Here is a 21,655-nt window from a genome sequence, read left to right as displayed (position 1 = left end):
CGACCCGCTCGTTCCCCAGGCGAGCCTCGAATCGTCGTTTTCGACGCGCACCGCGATTCAATCGCCACTGGGGCTCTGAATGCCCGTGGGATGCCGTGGGATGCCTGCCTGCCTGGCCCCGCCGTTCGGCTTAACGAGCCGCGATTCTCGCCGCCCGCGATAAAGGACAGTATCGATCCGCGGATTGATTTCAGTTGTTCCGCAACTTTCAGCCGTCGACGCGGGTCGTTCAATGGAGAGAATACGATGAACGAACGGGGGCCGGGACGGTAACGAGATAACTTTGCCCGCGGAATACTTTCGTTGCGGCTTCGCGACGGATTCGTCGCGAGTCCCATCGATCGCCTCGTCGGAGAGCATTCCTCGAGGATGAACAACGTGTAAAATATTTAGTAGACGAGGGGACTAAGCGATGTTCCTCGTTCGTTTGGAAGAGATTTATTCGACGGGGAGAGAAACGCGTGGGGTGAGAATATAGTTCTGGAGAGCGGTGGAGGGACGGCGAGAATGCGTGCCCTAATCGTTTCGGACGCTTTACGTCCTTTTAGAGCCACGGATTGGTCATTCGAACGCTCGATGAACCCACTACGTGGAAGGGAACGATTTATCTCTGGTGACTCGTTGGAACGTAAACGAAGCGTCACGGTCGACGAAAGTTCTCTCGAATTCAGGTTTCTTTTCACGATTCGTCACGAGTCAGCCAGGGTTGGAGCCGATGGAGAGGGCGGCGCGTCGTTTTCCTTTCATTCTTCCACGGCGCGAGGCCTGCTCGCCTTTTTCTCACCTCCGCTCGCAATGAAGTCTGGGCCAATCTAGCGTCCAAGCCGGCGTAATGCGCTTCCAGCAGCGGCCCTCGCGACGTCTCGTGTATGGCTCGTCCTCATAAACGAGCGAAAATCCCGAGGCACGGACCGAAGAAACGCCGTAAAAAGAGAACAGGAAGTCGTGAAAGCTGATAGATGTAAGGGACTTCCACCGGACGAACGTTCCTTTCTTGCGCCCTCCACCCCCTCGTCGTTTAATCCCCGTTGTTCCTACGGATTTCTCCGGCTTTCCGGTTTGATCGGGAAGCCAAACGAGCCTCTGATGTTCGTTAATCCCAGCCTGAAAAATCTCGCGGATTGCCCAACTCGATTACTGGAACGAACGAGAGACAAGGATCAAAGAGTCCTCGCAACTCGGTCCGCTTGATCTCCGCTTTTTGTTTGCCCGACGAAATTGCAATCGGCGACCAACGAAAACGAACAAATCGCACGTCGCTGGACTCTTTCGTGGACCATTAAGGCGTCTCTCGTAGCCGAGCGCAAAGTCTCGCGAATGAGGGTCGAGGAGCTTCCATAAATGGCTGAGGGGAAATATCGAGCGGACGAAAGAAAAGGAGCGGTCGAAAGCGATCGGAAGGGCGGTTCGGTCACGCGACGCCACCGAGGTGACGAAGTACATTTTACAAAGGTACGCGGTCACCCACCCGCGTCGTTTCACCTCGCTTCTTTACCTTGGTACCGTTCCGCTTTTTTACCGCGATCTCTCGTCGCGGACAATTTGTCGCCGTTCGCGATACTCGACGCACGCGTGGACGATGGTGACAGATTGCGAGCCTCGAAATAAGACGTCCATCGCGGACGACGAAACGGACGGGAAGTTGTAACTTTCGGCACCAGAGTTATTCCGATCCATTTAATTACCGTTCGTCGAACGATCACAGGAATTTGTAAATTCAATTTCTCGAATTTAAATTCGAATTCGTATAAATTGAATAAATTTGAATAAACGGCGGGACACCTGTCGGTGGACGAAGGTGGAGAGCGTTTGAAATTCTGGCAATAAGAAGAGGGGTAGCTACCTCGAGCGGTAGAATGCGAATGTAACTGTACAGCAGTAATTTATTCGCAAGAAGAACGAGGTTGAAAAGAAAACAGAAAAATAGGTAAATCGTGGGACGAGGGAAGACGGGATGGCAAGGTTTCCAAGGTGAAAGGAGGGTCGCTGGTAGTACCATGACGCTTCTCTTCACCCCCCGCTCCCTCGTTCGATCCTTTTCTTCCCTTGGCGCACCTTTGTCCCCCGTCTCTGTCCGTTTTGTAGCCGGCCTCCGGGTTCTCTTGGATTCTTCCCCGCCCTTTGTCAAGCAGAAAACTTTCGGTCGATCGAGCGGACAATCAGCGACGATATACCGTGTCCCGCTAACTTTTATAAATAACTTATGGCGATTGAAAAGGATAAACAGCAAGCGGTCGGGCGGGGCGACGGGAAACTGGTAGAAAGAAAATAGCTGGCTTACGTCGCTTTGGACAACTTGTTTTTAGATAAAGGTAAATCGATATTTACAACGTTTCCGTTCGCTTCAAAACGGAACGTAAACAACGTTTGTCGAAAAGGTAAACGGGGCGAGGGCAAGAAATCGTGCAAGCTTAACTTTGTAATGTTAAAGAAGGAAAAATATATATATATATATACGTGTCTAATCATTTCTGTTCCCTTTGTTTCAGGTAAGTCTTTGATGGTCGCGGAAATCGTTGTTCCCTTTGCGCGGTTTTCTGAAACGTAAGTAGTTATAAATACATCCGAGTTCTCTCGTAACAAGTAGTACGACTCGACGATTGATCAGAAAGGAACGCTCGATTTCTCTGTTACACCCTTTCGAGTGCGTGCACGATATCGATCGCGATTCTCCATCTGAATGTTCGAAACGCGTGTCGACGATAGGCCCGATTCCGTGGTGGCCAGTGGCCGGCCCCTCGTTCTTCGATAAAAGCCGAGCGATCTCGAGTAGGGTGAGCGAGGAGCGAGGCCTCGCGGTCGGCTTCCTCCGGTCGGCTCGAAACCCGAGGGGTTGGAGATGGCGGTTAGATGCGGCCAGCCGATTAAGACGTCGATAAATAATATTAATTATCGGGCAACTCCCGTGCCAAAAGCACCCTCTCCCACGCGGCGAGAGACGTGGTCGAGAGAGAGAGAGAGTGAGAGAAAGAGAGAGGGAGAGAGAGTCGTTCGAAGGAAGGGATGCGTTGCGTTTAATCAATACCCACGTAATGCTGCTGCGGATGGGTGATGGCGATGGTCGGAGTGCGGGAAAGACGGCGTTGATGGAAGTAAAGCGTCTATGTTGATGGCGGCGGCGGCGGTGGTGGCAGCAGCGGTGATGGTGGTACCGATGCTGTTGCTGTAAGTTTATTACGTAACCCGGGCCTCCTCGACGCGGTGAACGCAGCCTCGAGTTGTGTAATTAAAATTAATAATTCCGCGGCCTCGCGATGCAGCCTTGTCAGACGACTCTATTTCCCTCGCCCCGTTCTCGCACCGTCTCGCGTCTTCAGCGCCTTCTTCTCGACGCTGCCTGATACCGATTCCACCGTCCCCCGACGATCAGGCTCTCGCAACCGCGCCAGGGTGCCTCGCGTCGAACATTACGCGTCCTGCTCTCTGAACTGGCACCTGAAATGGGTCCGACGCTTGAAATTCCGACTTCTGCCTCGTTAAAAACCATGCCTGTCCGCGACACGCTCGCCTCGCCTTAACGGAGACGGGGTGTTGAAAAATTCACGGTCGCGCCCCCTGCTACGACGATCCCCTGCGTGTGTGTTTCCTTAACGAGGCGTCTGACGTGACGTTTCCGGCGCGAAGTTCCTGTCTGACTGCGCGCGAACACCATCCCCGTCGAACCAGCTCGACGAAAGTTGCCGAGACAGCGAAGTCGATTTTAGTCCGATCAACTTCGAGTTAACCCCCGTTATCTTTGCCACGGAGGAGTTCGAGGCGGCAACGCCTGTTCGTCGCCTGTTATAAATTGATAATCCTCGAACGGATGTATGAATTTTCCAAACGCCGCGAAAAGTCGTCGACACTCGCTTGGCGGTGTTTTGAAATGTGAAGGATCGCTGGCGAGATGACATGGGTGCTCGAGACGAGCACTCGACCCACGCAGCCGCTCGGTGCGAGCGTTCGCGCACTCGAAAAGCAGTCGCGCGAGTGCTTTCATTTTTCAACGCCACCGCCGCCGCCACCATCGTCGCCAGCAACCACCGCGACAATGAACGCTCTAATGCGGTAACGATTACACCGGCGGGGTTGGTTTTATAAGATGCGCGCGAACGAGTGCAACGGCACGACGACGAGCGACCTCGGTAATTTCTTTCGAGCCTCGCGAGCGTCTCCAGCCGTTTACGCGACGGTTGTTTGTTCCGTTCGAGATGTTTGCGCGGCAATCTTGGCTGGCTGGCAGAAATTCTGCGGGAAAATACACCCTCGCCGCGGTCGATACTGATTGCAGAAAATATGAGGCGCAATCAAACGGAAGAGCGTCAGGGTTGTTGCGGAGCTATCGTACGGTGTAATAAAGAGAAATGCAACGCACGCACGTTGCGGAGTAGTCAAGGTATCGGTTACGATTCTGAGTACCGTGCACTTTGGATTATCGTGACTGTCGAGGGACGAGCTGTCGCATAAGGGGTTGGTTTCTTATGAATTTTCCAGCGGCCTCTTCCTCTGCCCTTGCTCTATAGTTAGCCACGGTACAGGCTCGAGAATAGGTCGAGTCTTCTAGAACCTGTCGTATCAAGGTCAATACCCCTTTCCTAGATACCGTCGTACGAGCGAGGAATCGTACGGCGCGGATATTATCGAGCGACACTACTGCGGACGCACTCCGTTCTTTCCTGAACTTGATCCATGGTCTATTTCCATTGCTGCCTTCGATCTGTCTATAGCAGACGAGCGAAACAAAAGTTCTAGCCTCGATTCGTCTTGAAATAATATTTGCCAGCTATTTTTCGTTTGGAATCCGTGAGAATGTGATGAGAAAAATTACGCTCAGCATCCACCCCGTCGAGGGGTGGGTCGAGAGTCGAAAACGATGGGAACAGATGACGCGACAAGGAGAAACCGTGCGAGCACTTGTTACCCGCGTAAGGTCGCGATATCGCGTGGTTCCCATAAAAGCAATAACATCCCACCTGGTAATAAGATTCTCTCCCTTTGCGCGTAGCTTTTATCGATTGAAACTATAGCCCGCTACAATGACAAAGGGAATGGTAACGCGGTAACGATCACCGCTATCGGGTTTTCCACTTAAATTACAACGCGCCTCGCAACGGGGGCTCTCGCGCACCGAAAATTCGGTGCTTACAAAACGTCCGCCCGCCGTCGTTCCCGTTTCTCTTCTCATCGGCGATTTAAGAGGTGTCCCGCGTCAGAATAATTTTCACGCTCGATGAGTCGCTGTTTCGCGGCGCAACGTGTACGCGTGATATAGATATAATTCCGCTTACACTCCGTTAATGCGATGCAAATTTATAAGCAAATTTCAGCATAACCGCGTGCACGACGAGCAACAGTTTGCACACGCCGGCCCTTTATTATGCACGGTTACGGTTTAACGGCGTTTAAGCCCGGCGTAATCAATTTTATTGACGCCACGCTCCGGAAACGGTGACGAAGAATTCTCCGCGACCGATACGAATTGAACAGCCGTACCAACCCAACGCTGGCGTCCTCCTCGCGGACGAAAGAAATCGCGTAAAGCATCGAGAAATCGAATAAGTTTCTTTGGACTCGCTTAGCGTAACGTCGCCATCCCCTGATATTCTCGATCGAGCGTACAACGGAGACGGCTCGAAGCTTTTCAAGTGGCCACGGTTACCGGTTCTTGAAACTGACCGGCCGCGTTCCGTTTAACAAGCCACGAACCGCAGCGACGAAGCAGAGAAATTATTTTCGGCGGATTTACCAGGATACTTGATCGATACAGTGATGAATGGCGGGCGTCCGTAACGTCGAGGCAGCGGCCTCTCCGTTACAGGGTGGAACTTTTTCAAGTGGCCTCGACGGGGCTGCTCGATGTAATTGACGGAAAAACTTATCGATACTTTCGATATCGGCCCTCTACTTTCCATCGACGAGAACGATTGGCTTAATTGCCTTGGCTGGTCCGCTCTATTTGCTCGCGCTGCGATTAATCCAGATCCACAGAGAGACAGAGAGAGAGAGAGAGAGAGAGAGAGAGTAGAATGTTTCGCGGATTCTCGCGCGCCGCGTCGTCGAATTTATCCGCGCGCTGTTTACCTCGAAGACGTTCCACGGTATATCCCGAGCGACGGGCCGGAAGTTTCTCGTCGAGCACCACCGGAAAACAGATATTACGAGGTTGATGTTACGGTTACGCGGGTGTCTCTTCTCAAAAAGTAGGAAATCCAATTTAAAACGGACAGGGAATACGAGAGCGGGCGGGTGGAACCGCGGAGATTAAAAAATGTAGACGAGTTCGGGACGAGGAAAGTGGATTGCGCGGCGGTGGCGAGTTCTTGCGTAACCGGAATGCGCGAACTCGCGTTACACCTCTCTTTACCAGTTCGACCCTCGAGAAGGAATAACGCCACGGCTCCCAAGCTCTGTTTGCTCTTCTCGCGAATATCCGCTCCTGTTGTTTCGACCGCGCGTCCGTTTACCAAGACTCCTCCTCCGCGTCCCGATCGAGGAACGAGCGTGAAACGGATCGCGCGACGCGCGTTGCGCTCTTAAGCATGCGTGGTTTCCGAATGAAGGAGCAGATTTTCGAGACGGTTCCGCGTTTCGAGTCTCGAAGTCGCGGACCAACTCAGTCGAGCCGCGTGATCCGCGCGATGAAAGGACGATCGGGTGGATCGAGACGCGGGTCGAGCAGGCTCGAATTGAAATATTAATTGGTCCACGGGGCTGGATTCCTCGCGGGCCGCATGCATACTCGCCGCAAATTTATGCATGCATTTATGTATGCAGCCATCCGCTGATACGCGTATGCATTTATGTATGCACCCGCGTCTCCGCGTACAAGGCGTGCCACTTATTCTGACCGCCCGCGAATAACTTCTCTCCCCCGTTGTTTGCATAACCAAACTCTTTCCCCGGCGAAATTGTACGGTAGCTGAAAAAAAATAAAAGGAGGAACACCGCTGTGTCCTCCCTTGGCGCGCGTATTTCAGGATTACGCCGACGCGAACGAAACGGGAACAACGTTTTGATAGACGCGGTACACTCGTTCTTTTCGTCGATTTTTCACGATCGAGACAACAAAGGCGTGATTCACGAGGAATGATCGATTCTGTGCGAACTAACAGAGAGAGACGCTTTATTCGAGTCTCTTCTAAAGTTGGAACTTTATTTTTCAAAGCTTCGTGGTCGTCTTGGTGAAACGAACGGAAGCATTTTCAGCTTCGTTTTTCGCAAGTTTCGCTAGGTTTAATCGCCGTCGAGAGGGAAAGGCGCGTTGCCAGGTGGACGGAGGAACGGACGAAAGAAGAGAGGAATGATTTATTATGTTCCGTAGCTCGATGGGCACCGACACGGGGACGCGTGCTCGCGGCACGAAGCGAAAGAATAATTCGCAAAAATGGAATTCTGTCGGTGGCCGACGTTGACGAGCGGCCAGTCGTCAGCGCGTCGCGTCGCGACGCGTACGTGCGCCCGCGGCCCGTTGGAAATACATAAGGCGGGGAATAATTGTGATTCGTAGTACGGCGTGCTTGACGAATGAAATTCTGCGGCCGAAATAAAATTGCGCCGTCGAACGGGCCAAAGCCCGGCACAGGCTGGCCGGTGATTTAATTATTGCGTCGACCGCCGCCATACCGATGCCAACCGGCTCGCCTCCGCCACCCCCGATAATAAGCGCCACCCTTGTTGATCAGCCAATCTTTCTCGTTCGTTTTAAAAACGCGCGAGCGAGCGCGCGCGCGCGACCCAGTCGCTCGGAATATCGATTTCTAACACGAGGACGATTTATTGCCAATCTGATATTTGATTTAGCGAATATTTCAAAGTGAAACGTAGGTGGCAGAGGCGGACGCGTACCCGCGGCTAGTCCCGCGGTGAATATTTGAATGGTAAATCGGATTATTCGCGAACAAAATTTTTCATCGAGATAGCGGGAACGCGGGCGCGGGAAATATCCTGGCGTCGCGTCGATACCGGGTAACCTAAGAAGCCCCCGTCGCTCGAGGAATGCAATTAGCAAGCATTGTTCGCGGCGTTCGACGGGTTCCACCCGCGTTGGCCCCGTAATTTTGATGAACATTTTGTCGCGCACGACGGTAGCGCTACACGCGCGCGGCGACGCGCCGCGCCATCGTCTGCAGCTTATTAATTTAAGTCCTCGAGTGGCTCTAACCGAGCGATAAGGGTGGGAACGCGCGCGCACACGCGCGTCGAGCCAGCCACGCAACACCGTTAACTGATTCGAACATCCTAATTTCCATCGATCGAGCCACCGTTCTGGCTTCGAGTAGAACTCGATTATCGTGGCCAGGAGCGCGCGGGTACGCGGGGAATTCGATTCCAGTGCGAGTTACCGAGTTTACAACCGTGGTAGATACCTACGCGTGTATCTAGGGAGACCGATAACGGGCCGATGGGTATAAACCAGCCTAGGAAAGAGCCCGGGAATACGGGAATCAGATTCGACTCGCGATAATTCAACCCACATCGCGTCGTTCGACGCGAGGAGCGCGCCTCGAGCCTGGAACCAAAATGGCCGACATCCCCTGTTACCGGAGTCGCGTTAACGATACTTATTAATAATCCGGAACTCGAATTACAGATCAACGACTGTGGTTCAGAATAGAAACGAGGGAAGAAATTGAAGAACGGAGAAGGTGGCGTTAAATCAGACTGGGTTCTGCAAAATCGTTAACGTTAATAGCTGAAGGCACGGTGAGGAACACCAGCAGTCTACCGATATTCAATTACGCTTCCGCGGTTTGCACGCGAGCTACGCGAGACTGCCATTCTGCTATTGGGCGTTCCGTTTCGTTCCAACCAACGACGGTCGTAAAAATCGTCGTTATCGATACGGTTCATCGGTCGATGCGCGATCGTTTAGAACGGGAGGAACTGTTGCGCTGTTCTCCGGTTTCTAGGGCTTCGCGGACACTCGAGACGGTAACTTCGCTCGATCTGCCTATCTGGCGGGCGTTAAGAAACAGTTGAATAACTCGAATTCGCGAAGATGGATGATTAATCCGATTCCCGGTTTTGTCGTCCCGCCGCGCTGGCGCGCTCGAAATTTCTGGCTGTCACGGAATAATAGAGGTGAGCCGGGTGATTGACGCCGCGCTAATGGTGGCCCCGTTTCCGAGATAAAATCATCGAAATGACAATTCGCGCGCTGGCCCGTTCGTCTTCGCGCGATCGATTAACCCGTTTAATTCGACGACCCGGGGTCGTCGACCGTGGTAACCGCGACGTAAGACGAACACGAGGCGCGAACGTCCCCTGATATTTCTGGTGATCTCGTTATCCGGCCAGTTCCCCGGCTCGTATGTCCGTTTCGCGGTGTACGTATCGCGGTGTCAAGGGGTTCACGTCGAAACGTCCGCGTAATTTCATATTTTACGACGCCGCGTTGCAGGTCACCGTGTCGAAATTCATTTCGCGCTTTACGCCGCGGGATGCGACGCGAACTGCTCGCGGGATGCGTAATAAAACGAAAAACACAGCCTCTCCCCTCTCTCCAGCCTTGTAAAAGATTACGTACCCTTAGAGGTCGCGCGTAGCCTCGCGACGTTACTTTTTATCACGATGTACATTCTTTCGTGCCCGGCTACATTCGAATGCCCTCCGTTCCCATTTGGAAATTTCATATTTTCCTCGCGAAAGAACCGTAACGACCGCGAGAAAGCGCGCGGAACACGCGAATGTTTACGCGTTCGAGGGTTACGGCTCGATACACCGCGAGGCTCACCAAGTTGGTGGCGCCGGGACGCTTTGCTTGCGGAATAATTAATCTCGACGAGAGCGAACACGAGACCCGCGGAGTTTCCTACGAGATCCCCAGAGACGCGACAATGTCCCAGGAGGCAGTCGGTTACTTCTTTCCGAGTTCAGTTGCCAAGGAAAAGTCTCGATACCGCTCGTTACGCGGCTCGCGTCGACGTTTCCTGCCGGGACACCCGTCGAACAACTTTGTTCTCGCGCCGCGGCTGATTTTCCACGCGGATCTCAGCTATGGCCGTCGAGCTCGTACCGCGTGAATGGGTCGCGTCGCGATCCAATTCCTCTCCCTTTCACCTGAACACACCGAAACAAGAGTAACTTCGCCACGCTCGTTCCATCGCGCATAGAAACGTGCACGATGGCTTTGTTCCGTCGAGAAGGAGAGAGACATTCCAGATTTTCGGGGTCACGTAAAATATGGCTGGCGCGCACTCGAAACAGGCTCGCGTGAGCAAGATAAAACGTTCGTTCCGTGAACGCGGTTGTGGGGAACGGAGGGGGTTCCAGAGGAAATTTCGATGCAACCCGGCGAGCGATTATACGGGGCGCATGACAAATTTCGACAATTAATTACGCGTCGAAGACACGAATAGCAATTAATACCACCGTGGGGGCCGCAATGAAAGGACACGGGAGCAAGATGGTAAACGCGCGCGACCCACGAGACACGAGCCGCGCAACCCCTTCGCGGTGAACTTATAGCACGGAAGGACGTGTAATTTCCTGGCTGGTGGAACGACTTCGAGCCACCCCTGGTTGGTACCTTCCGCAGCGACGGCAAAACCGAGCCCTCGGACTAAAGCTGCGTTTGTAACCAGTTCGAGCCGGGGACGCGAAATTCGTTTTACCTCCCCCGCAGGCGGGACTGGTCCCTGCTAATTGCGACCGAGTCGGACCGATTAACCGGCTAAGCGGCTCGCTTCTTGATTGAAAACAACCCTTCCGTCAGGAATTATCGACGAGTGGAACAGGTGCGACGCGAGTCGAAGAAATCACCATCTCTCACGATCGAACCAATGCTAGTCGTATCTTCTGTTCGAGTGCGCGAAGAAAAACCGCGAGACGCGTTCCGACCATTTTCGAGAGGGAGAAAAAAAGTTGTGAACACGTTCGAGAGGGATGCTCTTCCCAGGGCTGGTAATCCAGCAGGATTAACACGTTCCTGAACGCGTTTTTATCGTCGCCACGATGGCCAGGCACGCACCGGGTCTCCCTTTTTCGAGCAGACCCGAGGGGCTGCGCGCTCCTTCGAGAAGCAACGAACTTATTAAGCGGTCGAGTGTGTACATCCGCGCGTGCGTCGGTGTTCCGTCTGGCGACGCGGCCAGCCTCGTTTCTCCTAAATTAATGGTCCTCATGAATCAGACACGATGCTCGAACAGGCTTAACGCGGCACACATGGCGTGTCGGAGCGGAATTACCGACGTTTCCTCGAGTCGTAGCCGGGGAAAAAAAGAACGCCCTCCTCTCGCTCACGAATTTCTCGCTGCCACGGAACGTCTGGAATTTCGATCGTTCATTCGCCCCTCGTACGCGACGCACAACGCTGCGTCGAACTTACGGTATAATTCTGACGGTTCACGCGCGTATGGTTACGCGAAGACTCGATCGCGATTGCGACAGAGGGAGGGAGGGAGGGTGAAAGGTTTTACGAGAGACGGAACTGGTTTAAGATCGACTGCTGGAACATGTGGCGCGAGAAAAAGAATTAAAAGGGGTAGGCGAGATTCACGGCGCCGTTTGTTTCTCCTTCCGGCTCCGTTTGTCAAGTCTACGATCCTCCCAGGCCACTATCGCGAAACTTTCGACCTTAAAGTTCGCGCCGCGAGACTAATGCCTTCCGTCCCTCTAAACAGACGTCATAATCGATACGTCGCGCGAGTTTCCCCCGTTTCGTTGCTTCTTCCTCGACGCGCTAGATTTTATTTACGAGACGAGGAGGAGGGGGGATCTCGTTCGCGAGAAGGGTTCGGTTAACAGGTCGAACAGCTCGCGGTGCACTTCGAGTCGCCTGTGCCACCGATAAACTCGGTTTAGGACGAGCTCGTGTTTACGCTACGCTTCTTCGAGGTCTTCCAGCTGGGAGCGTGCCAGAGCGTCCCGAATTCTTCTCGCAAGCGCGCAGGAAACCACCGCTGCTTTCGGTAACTTCTCCATTAAACCTGAAAAATGCGACGTCGTTTACGAAATTACATCGGGACGCTGACGTGTCCGCGGGGTGTTTCGTGATCCGCCAGCGTTTGGACGCTCCTCGTTACTCTTTCAACTCTCGCAAGTGCGCAACGAGGTGAATCGATCTCGTTCCAACGTGTATCCAAAGGAGAAGGCATCCCCGTGGTAGACAGCGACGATGGGGAAGCGGGGGCAAAAAGAAACAGAGAAAAGGAATCGATCTGTTCGCTCGTGTGCGTAGACACGCGGCGCGGTGACGAGATGCTCGTTCGCGCTAGCCGGGACGTTCGACTTGCTACTAATCAACGTAATTCCTAACTTGTAAAACACACAAGCTAGTTCCGTGGTCCTTAACGAGGTTATCCCTTGTTAAGCATCGAACCCTTCCCGGACACGCCGACTGGCGACTGCTCGCAAAAAACCCAGCCCAGTGTGCGATCGCACGTGTCATTCGCTTACGAAAATCTTCGCCATGCTCCGCGTTCCTTTTCTCTCTCTCTCTCTTCCTCATGAAAATTACTGGCTGGTACCGACCGGAGGAATTACTCGAAACGCTGGAAACGAACTCGTCGCTTTTTCAATCTCCGAATTCAATGAGAGTTTACTCGTTTAATATGTAACGCGTCGTACGGACGCTCCGCTCGAGCAACGAGACGGCAGCTGGATGCAAAAAAGCGACGCGGTTTCGTTCGAAAGAAGTTCATATTTAAAAGCACGCGCCCCCCTCTCGTCTCGCGATAATCGAGAGAAGAAAATTGTCCCTCTCCCGCGGGAGGAAGCTGGGACGAGTAACGACTGGTTGGACGGGCTGGTTTCCGGGCGCGCTATTCAATTCGCGGGCGAAACGTTTTTAATCAGGTTTGCGAGACGGCAACGGATGGGGGTGGCACGGCTCGGCCAGCAAAAGGGCCGCGCGAGCTAATCCGAGTTTAAGAACGAACTAACGAGACAGCGGGAGAACGTGAGCGGAAGTATGACCGGGTGCAATTAGGTTCACACTCCTGGGCACGATTTCTCTACGGCTGGCTCGCCCACCCTACAGATTGAGCAGTTTTCTGGTAAAACGGGAAAAACCAGTCGCACGTTCATCCCTGCACGGCCACCCGCAGGGACAGCCGCGACTCGGTCGTATCGACTGGATCCTCTTCGTCTTTCGCTGGTGGAAACGACGGAGCAGAAGGAGAGAAGGGTGAGAACCAGAGGCCGAGCATCTTCTTCCCGTTGTTCACGGGCCAGGACGGAAAGGGCGGGAGACGGAAGAGCGAGGAAGAGAGGGAAGCCCACCGGCTTGCATAATTGCAGCGAATTAAATTCGTCTCTCGTGGCTCCGCCGGAAATCACTTCCCCTCACCACTCCCACGTCATTATTTTCTGCGAGCTGCACTCTCTCTCTCTCTCTCTCTCTGCGCGCAGCGCTGCCTTTCAGAGTTTACGTACTTGTCGCACCCTCCCGCGCGTTAACCGATCCGTTGGCTTCGTTAACAAACTTTGTCGGGTTCATCGGGTTTTTGTTAACGAGCCTCGCGAATGGATTCACTCTCGGGTAAAAACTTCGAGTCGACTCCCTCCATTATCTTCGAGGAACAACGAGTACTCCTACCCTGGTCCACGGTCGCACGTGCTGCAAATTATTATTTTATTCCGTTCCGTTTAAAGCACCGGCTACCCTTTATCTCTCCTTCTCTTTCTCTCTCTTTCTCTCTCTCTGCGCACCTCGATCCGCGCTCGATAGTAATTAAGGTGTCTTTGAGCGGTCGTTCCGCGGCTAAACGGGGCGAAATTGCCGTCGATACCGTTCCCGTTACTTCGAGTTGGTGAACGTTTCCGGTGCGACCGCAACGACCTCGACGATGGCGAATCACGCCGTTATCCCGCGACTTGACCAATCGCGAGCTGCGATTCTTGGACAACTCGCTCGGTGAATTTGTCTCCCTCTGCTTACCAATGGTATTCTAATTGCGCGTACGGTATTCTGGCCCTCTACCAGCCAGATTTTCCGTCTAATGGCGGTATCGCGTTCATTGCATTCGCCGCGTCGAGAGACCGGAGGTGCAGTTGCATTTCGTTAGCTCAGCCACGGTCGGTTCCGCTCTCCCTCGGGTCCCTCTAATTATCCTACATTTTCGTGTAATTATCTCGCGCCAGCGGAACTGTGTCAAAATATTGTGTCCAAAGAAATAACGCGAAATAATCTGGTCGAGCTGAAAAGTCGCGATCAACCCGTTCCGCGACGCTCTGGCTCCTCGAAACTTCCGGTTTCGAGAGGCGAGACGACGGGTATCGAAAATTTTCCCGCGAGAAGACGAACGCGCTGCTTCGCGAGAACTCGACGATGTTAGTCGCTGCTGGTGCGATCTTTGTAGTCGGCTCTCCGCGAGATGAATTCGGTTTATAGGAGTAAGCCTTCAATTTGGGAATGCGTCGATAGCTGGGGAGTGTGATTCCATCACGTTGATCCCTCTACGCGCTGTTCGCTTTGTGCGCCACGCGGGGGGGAAGTTTGCTCTATCAGCGAGCAGATCTGCTCTGCCGTGCCATGGAAAAGGGACCTGTTATTTTTATTAAACGCGAGAAAGTGTAGTGGCGTTCTCTTTTTTCCCGTTACGCATCGTGCGTTTTCCCGTCGTCGAACACGATCCAGATATTAAGCGATAATACCCAATTAAGGAGGATCCGGCACTTCTGGGTTGGACGGTGGAATAGCGTATTCGCGGAATTTGAATGGGGGGAAACTTGCGACGGCGCGCATTATGCCGATTTCCAGGCATTCGAACGATTAAACTGCAATAATCAGCAACTCGAAACGGGAAGTGGGTCAGCCGCGGCTTTCTCCGGGAATCCGTATCCTCGTGCAGCGTCTCCCCCTCCCACTTGGAACGACTTTACGCAAAAACGTTGTTTGCGTCGCGCACCATCAAGCGCGCAAGTTTCGCAGTTTCCGATTCCCCGTCTCGAACGACGGAAGTTATCAAGAACACTCCATCCGCGAGACAACGCCGAAAATCTGTCGTCCGAAGTGTAACCGCGTTTTCCGCTCGGCTTCCATTTTCTCCTCGAGCCGCGTCGAACGCTGGCTGATGGGATTTCCCAACTTTCCACGAACGTTCTTACTCGTACATACATTTTCGCTTATTATTACCAATGAACGACGCGAAAGATTCGGTCGAGCAGCACGCGACGATCTTAAATCCACGTTCTTCCGTTTGCTTTCGCCTCGTCCGTTGTTCGTCGCGGCTTCCACTATCGTATCCCTCTCTTTCTCTCTCTTTCTCGTTTCGCAGTTTCAGCTCGCGTCGAGATCCGCGCTGATCAAATTTTCGCCTCCCAGTATCCGAGGGATCCGCGGCGAAACTTGTCTGCATCCTGCAGACCTTTTCGATTTTTCCACAGGCGAGTCGTAGCCCCGCTAAGACTTCGCCAGACACGAACTTTGCCTTCTCACTTCTGAAACGAAGTTAGGGGTCTTATCACGGTCGACTAACGCCGGATTTCACTTTCTTTCACCCTCCCACCGTTCGCCCCCGTCTTTCCCTTCGCCTCGCTCGGAGTTCGTCCCTCGCGGAGGTTCGAAGATCGACCGATTACCTCGGTTTAACTGCCACGCTCGTTCAGACTTCGTTGCATTCGGATCGACGCGCCCTTTTTGGTTAATTCTTGCTATCAAGACTGATTCGAGAGAACGTCACGAGCCGACAACGACGCTCGAAATACAATTCCCTCGCGATGCGCGTTTTCTTCTGTAGTTTCAATCGAGCGCCGTTGCAGATTCGAACGCCGACGACTACGCTTATCAGCTTGCGTTGACAGTTTCCGCCAAAGCATCGAAGACATTTCAGCTAACCGTTTGACAAACCGTTCGTATTTCGAGTACGTAAATTCGAAAAACTGGAGCGTCGAGAGATCCTAGAAGCGCGACTCTCGAGTCGAAGGAAACAGAGCGTCGTTTTTAAAGGAAAACGAACGAAGAGCCGGGGTGGTAATCTCGCGCGACAAACCGACACACGCTCGAGTGGTCGAGCGCGTAGCTGGAATTACGAGTGGACCGAGGTGTGTAAAGTGAAATTAAATTTAAAGCAGCGTTCGGATTTGAAAGTGCAACGAAGGAGCGGATAAAATTCGATGTTTCATGGAGCGTGAGACGGGTCGTCGTCGTCGCCGCCGTCGTTGGTCGGTGTCAGCGGACGGCGAGGGGGTAGATCCGAGGTATTCTCCGCGAGAAAACCCTATAAAATCGGCTTACTCCGACCGCGACTCACTGCCTTTCGCCACGACCGAGCCAGTCCCGTTCCCCGGGATTTTCGTTCGCTGAAACAGCGCCATAGCGGTCGATGTACAGGCGAGCAGAGGCGCGAGTCGACTCGAACGGTCCACCAGAATTTCAATCTCGATAATCTGCTGCCTCGATAATGAAACAACGCGACGACGATTCCCTCCCGCTAGACGATTCGATTAACCGTGGCTGATCTCTCCTCCCCTGTTTTCCTACCGTTCCAACTACGCGCACCAAGGAAAAGAATGGCGACTGGAAGCTGTTGTCCGATGGATTCTTCCGGTTCGACGATTCGACTTGCCTCGACCGCTTTCCTTCGAGCAGGGAAATCGTAATTTCTCGCGTGTCGGCAACCCTTTGGGTTGTTCGATTTGCGGATCGTTCCGCGACTTCTTCGCCCCGGACGGACGATGCAGAAAACGAAAAAGAAGAAGAAGAAGAAAAAGAAAAAAAGAAACGACCTCTCCGTTAAACGGTGGCGTGCTCGAGAACGCTTTGCGCCGCTCTGGCGAAAGGTGAAGCAGCCGAGGCGAGGTATCCGGATGTATCGGGAAATCGGCTTAGCCTGGTTACTCTCGCGTCGCGTCGCGTCGGTTCTTTCGAGAGGGCGGGCAAGGCTCTCCTCCATTCGTGGATCGCGCGGGGTGGTAACCGCAGTTCAGACCGCGGCTAAGGGCCTCGAGGACCGAGGACGCGGTACGGAAAGGATCGGGAGGGCGGTCTGGTTTGCGGGCCAGGATGAACCTGCAAAGAATGTCCGGGTCCCTGCGGTCATCCGGGATCGATGTAACCGCCACGCGAACTTCTCGCGCTGGAAAAAGCGACGACGTGGCCGCTCGGTGTTGTCGCCGTTAATGGCCGATCGGACTCGTTTGCGATCTCGCGTGTCGGTAATTGCGCGGGACTGGACGAGCACGCTTCACGAATTCCCGTTTCTCCGACTCCTTCCTGTCCTCGCTGACGAGTTAATGGCTGGTTACAAGCGCCGTTTCCCGGGAATCGTGTTTCGAGCGAACGCGTTCATTTTTAAATTATTCAGTCGCGCTGGAGAAGCTTTCGAAAATCAAACTTTCTACGAGCGACGTAATACCGTGTAATTTCAATGCGTAGCAAGTATCGATGTACGTATGTAATTTCGCTTCCGTGGTACCGAACTTGCGCGACGGATCGATACTGGAACCGATTGTTACAACGATTGGAAATTTAATATACATTCGAACGCGGCGATGCGCGTCGATAGTTTACGCGGACGGTGTACGGAGAAGTTCGAGTGGTAATTATCGTCGATTAGCTTACGCATCGACGATTGTCCACGGAAGAAGGGTAGGCACGAGGAATCGCGCGATGACCGTTAGTCGTTGCCGCGCTTAGCGGGGCTATTAACACCGATGAAGCCGCGATAAACTCGCCGTGAGCGGGGTTGACGCGAGCGGTAATTAATTTCCTGCGGGGCAAACACTCGCGATTCTCCTAGCTCCGGCATAGTGTCTTCGTTCCCCGGTTCTTCTTCGTTTCTTTCCGTTGTCCGGCTCTCTGTCGAGCGTCCCCGTCGACTTAATTAAACGTCAGCGGTGGGATCACCCCCGGCAGGGATCAAAATCGGCGGGGAAAGGACCAGCGTACGATTCGCTCCGGACCTAATTAAAAAGTACACGCTCGATGACTTATTAGCAGAGCTCTCTCGCGCGTCGCCCGCCCCGATACCGAGCGTTTCGTTAATTCTCGCGATCCCTGTGGGTCACCGCTTTTTCGCTGAATCGTTCGCTTCGCGATTTTATACTCTCGCGGAGACCGTCTCGAGAACGTTCTGCGCGTAACGGCGGAATAACTCGCGCAGAAATGGAACGTAACAATTTCTCGATACAAAGGATTTAATTCGATGTTATCGGTAACGAACGAGAACGGCGAGCGTTTAAATATCGCTTCGAGGAACGGGGAGAACGATTATAATAAAGGGGCCATTGAATTCGTTCGATCGACAATCCGCGTCCGCTGTTTGCCCTCGCATTGTAACGTTTAATTAATCATTATTCACGGAGAATGGTGGTAAAAGTGCGACGGTTCCGCGGTAAATCGCGTTGAAAGGCTCGCTCGAAGGCCGCGCAACAATTCGGAGACACGTTCATCCGAGGCGGGGGCACGTCGTTGCCGACGAGGTGCGCGAACTCGAGGGCTCCTTTGTTATCTAGATACGGCCCTCGCAAATGACTTTTATAAAAGGATTGTTTCGCAATACTCGCCACCTGCCGCTGAATAATTTAAAAGGAAAGCTCCGTCGCGGCAAGTACTACACCCGTCCCCAGGACCCACAATAAGATTTTTCTCCCGCGACATGAATTATGCAGAAAACCGCCCGGCGTTACTACTCCGCGATTCGATTTAGTTTCAATCGCATACACAAACGCGATCCTCTTTTTCTCCTCCGCCGGGATGATAAATTTCCCCTATTCGAGGCACGAGTCGACGGAGGGATTTCTGTCTTTTCTTTCGATAGCAGACTTCCACGCTAATATCGCCAGGGACAAAAGTACTTCACAAGTGGGAGAAATAGATTTCGAAATCGCTGAAGGAGGAAGCATGGCTCGCGATCAACCGCGTTTTGGTACCGCTGGGTTAATCGTCGATATAGTGCTTACGAGGGAACAACCTTGTAGGGGGATAAATGGCCGTGTTAAGGAGGCATCGAAGTATCGTCTAGTGGCCGTAAAAGATCTATTAATTTCGAGACTCCCTTTCCTCGGGGGTGGCGCAAGTGGAGGCGATCCAGGCGGGTTTACGAAGAGGGTTGGAACAGTATCCAGCGCGCGCGGACACGGGAAATCAGATTGCGCGTCCTGGCATTGCCCGATTCGCGTAGCGGATAGTTCCAGGCAAGTGATCGACTGCTCTCGCGGATATTTCGACCGACGAATGCTCGAAAAAAAAACGCCATTCCGCTTATACTCGCCCCGTGGAGGCACTCGAACGCGCGGGTCTCGAAAAAAATAGTCTGAAATAAACGTCGGAGCGTTTTCATCAAGCCCGCGGATCGGTCCGCCCTCTAATTCCGAATCGAAATATCGGGGCCAGCCGTCGAAATAGCTCGTTTCGACGAGCAAGAACCTGTATCCCATCGAGGCGACTTCACGGGCGAAATTGCGACCGACCGCGCGGATTTGATCGCGAGCCGCGTGGGAAAGGGCACGAGTAAGAATTACCACTCGAGACGTTGCGTTCCATTTTCCCTCGGCGAGCAGAACGAACGAACAGCTCGGAACGCTGAATTCTAATTAACCCAGTTCGTGCTATTTTTAATAACACCGGCAACGTTTCCAGTTAAACGATGATAACGATTCGTCGGATGCTCGCAGCGATTAAAAGAAGGTAGCCTGTCGTTGTTGAACTTTCTAAATCGAGCGCGGACAGAGACTGATGACAATTATCGCGCGAGAAATTGTTTTCTACGCGAGCTCGAAGCGAGAGTCACCGTGTTGCGAAGCTGAAGGGAGTAACGCGAGAAATTGAGGATCCGCCGCAGTCCGAGGTGTACATAAAGCTGGTTGGTTTTTATTTCCTGGGAAATAAAGTCGAAATAAAATTTAACGGTATCCGAGGTTATTATAGGAACGAGGCAAGTAGAGAGAGAGATAGAGAGAGAGAGAGAGCTCGTCGTGTGTATCCGTGCAGGACCGCGAGACAGGGTTGAGCGTACGTGGAGACGAGAATTCGCTTCGCGAGACAGCGGCGCGAGAACGAGGAAACGAGGAGGATCGAATAAGCGCGGGAAGTAAGGCGCGAAAGCGAGCTCGCCGCGGAGGGTAAAATAATTTAACGCGTCTTTCGACGACAGCGGCGGTTGGTACGAAAACAAAGGCGCAACGTCGGGAGTCTTGCTGGGGGCGGCGGAAAAATTGTCTTGCCCGCGGAAAAGTCGTTAACGCCACGCGCAGCGAGGTCCTTTCGAGATAATCGCGAGTAAATTTAAATTCGAGAACACCGTCGGCCGGCTGTTTAATTGGCTCGTTAAGAGAGTCAAACAGTGGCCGAGATGGAGAGAAGAGAGGGAGAGAGAGAGAGAGAGAGAGAGAGGGGGAGGCGGTCAGAAATGATGGGATAATTAAAAAAGTTAATTCATACCCGTTGACGTAACGATCTTGCCGGCGGGGCCGTCCTTTTATCTTGGAGCACGTTCGGTGCTTCCGGTTCGTTCGCCGCGATCGCTTATGCATGGAATTTTCAAATGTCCGCTGATATTCGAAATGTATTCCGTCCGCGGATCAGGGGGGCGGGGGGGACGTTGACTTTTAAAGAATCGCAGGAAAGCGCGGAACGTACGAGGAGGAGATTGGCAATATCGGCGTTTGGTAATGGCGGCCGCGGAAGCTGGGGGTAGTTCACGGGCCGCCTATTCGGGGACATAGTTGATCGAGACCGAACGGGGCTTATTCAATTCCCGTGGCAATCGATAGCGCAAACCCTTGACCGTAGACGGTGAGAAAATGCCGTGGGAGGGAACGGAGGGGGTGGAGGGTGGTTTCTCCGATCACCTCGGGAGAAGAACATCGAGAAGAAAGAAACAATAACGGAATGGAGATCGCGAGACGGGGGTGGCGAGCAGATTTATCGTGCGGAGTTAAAAAGTTGCGGCGTCGCCGTCGTTTACGTGCCCGGCCCGCTCGCTCGCCCCTCGAAGCCGAGCCCGAGCGAGATAACAGCGCGCAAAAGGGATTTCCCGAGATTAACCCTTCGGACAGATAAGGATTTCGAGCGTCGATAAACCAGCTCGAGACAGCGTCCATCGGTCTTGGGCGTCTCGTATCAGTTTCCCCGTGGCAACTCGTCGGAACCGCGCCGCAGAGAGACACTCGCTTAGCGAAACGAAGCGTCTCGCGGCGATGTTCGATCTTCCTTGAACACGATACGCTTCCGTGTCCGCTGATAAACGACCGTAGAATATGACCGGGAGGAACGCTCGCGCTTTGATAAAGTTGCTACGTCGATGGCGAACGGGTTCCCATGCGGGCCAAGCTGCGCCGTTCGAACCTGAATCACGTTTAATCATTGTTTCGCTGTTCCTCCGCTCGTCTACGAGATAGATTTTAAGCACTTTCGAACGGGGACACGTAAAATTCAGTTTCCAACGTCGACAAGCACGCGAGTGTCGCCCGGAAGATTCGCGTCTCGCTCGTGGAAACGCGATTCCAATTGCGACGTAAGCCCCTGGTGTCTGTCTGCTCGTTACCAAGCCCCGGTCGGATAATTGACAACGGGACGGACTAGCCGGACGATAAGAAGAAGCCACCCGGATCCGTTTTCTCTCCCGTGGACGTTAATAGGATCCGCGAGAACGTCAAACGCGACGGGCTCGCGAAATTTCCCTCCTCGTCGGAATGAACAGTCGCGCGAGGCGCGAATAACCGCGGTGGAGCGTTGCTGCGTCGGTTGAATTCGGCGAAAAATCCCCCTCCCCCCCCCTGTGGGACGATATAC

The 21,655-nt window shown here is 53.3% G+C and overlaps 3 protein-coding genes across 3 annotated transcripts in view; 1 reads left to right on the top strand and 2 right to left on the bottom strand.

The window, feature by feature from the left end:
- LOC143425281 (very long chain fatty acid elongase AAEL008004) overlaps positions 1–5,488 on the bottom strand; it is a 122,105-nt gene extending 116,617 nt beyond the window's left edge. Inside the window, exon 1 of the mRNA XM_076897971.1 lies at positions 5,477–5,488. The gene's annotated coding sequence lies outside the window, so the exon portion shown is untranslated. The remainder of the gene's footprint in view (positions 1–5,476) is intronic.
- The window catches only part of LOC143425292 (uncharacterized), a 270,075-nt gene extending 261,804 nt beyond the window's left edge, over positions 1–8,271 (bottom strand). Inside the window, exon 1 of the mRNA XM_076897989.1 lies at positions 8,262–8,271. The gene's annotated coding sequence lies outside the window, so the exon portion shown is untranslated. The remainder of the gene's footprint in view (positions 1–8,261) is intronic.
- Positions 2,490–21,655, top strand: part of LOC143425262 (uncharacterized) — a 129,094-nt gene continuing 109,928 nt past the window's right edge. The window contains exon 1 of the mRNA XM_076897932.1: positions 2,490–2,544. The gene's annotated coding sequence lies outside the window, so the exon portion shown is untranslated. The remainder of the gene's footprint in view (positions 2,545–21,655) is intronic.

The sequence above is a fragment of the Xylocopa sonorina genome, chromosome 7, assembly GCF_050948175.1.
Source record: "Xylocopa sonorina isolate GNS202 chromosome 7, iyXylSono1_principal, whole genome shotgun sequence".
Taxonomy (NCBI): domain Eukaryota; kingdom Metazoa; phylum Arthropoda; class Insecta; order Hymenoptera; family Apidae; genus Xylocopa; species Xylocopa sonorina.
The sequence above is the reverse complement of the archived record's forward strand: the minus strand, read 5'-3'. Positions and strand labels throughout refer to the sequence as shown.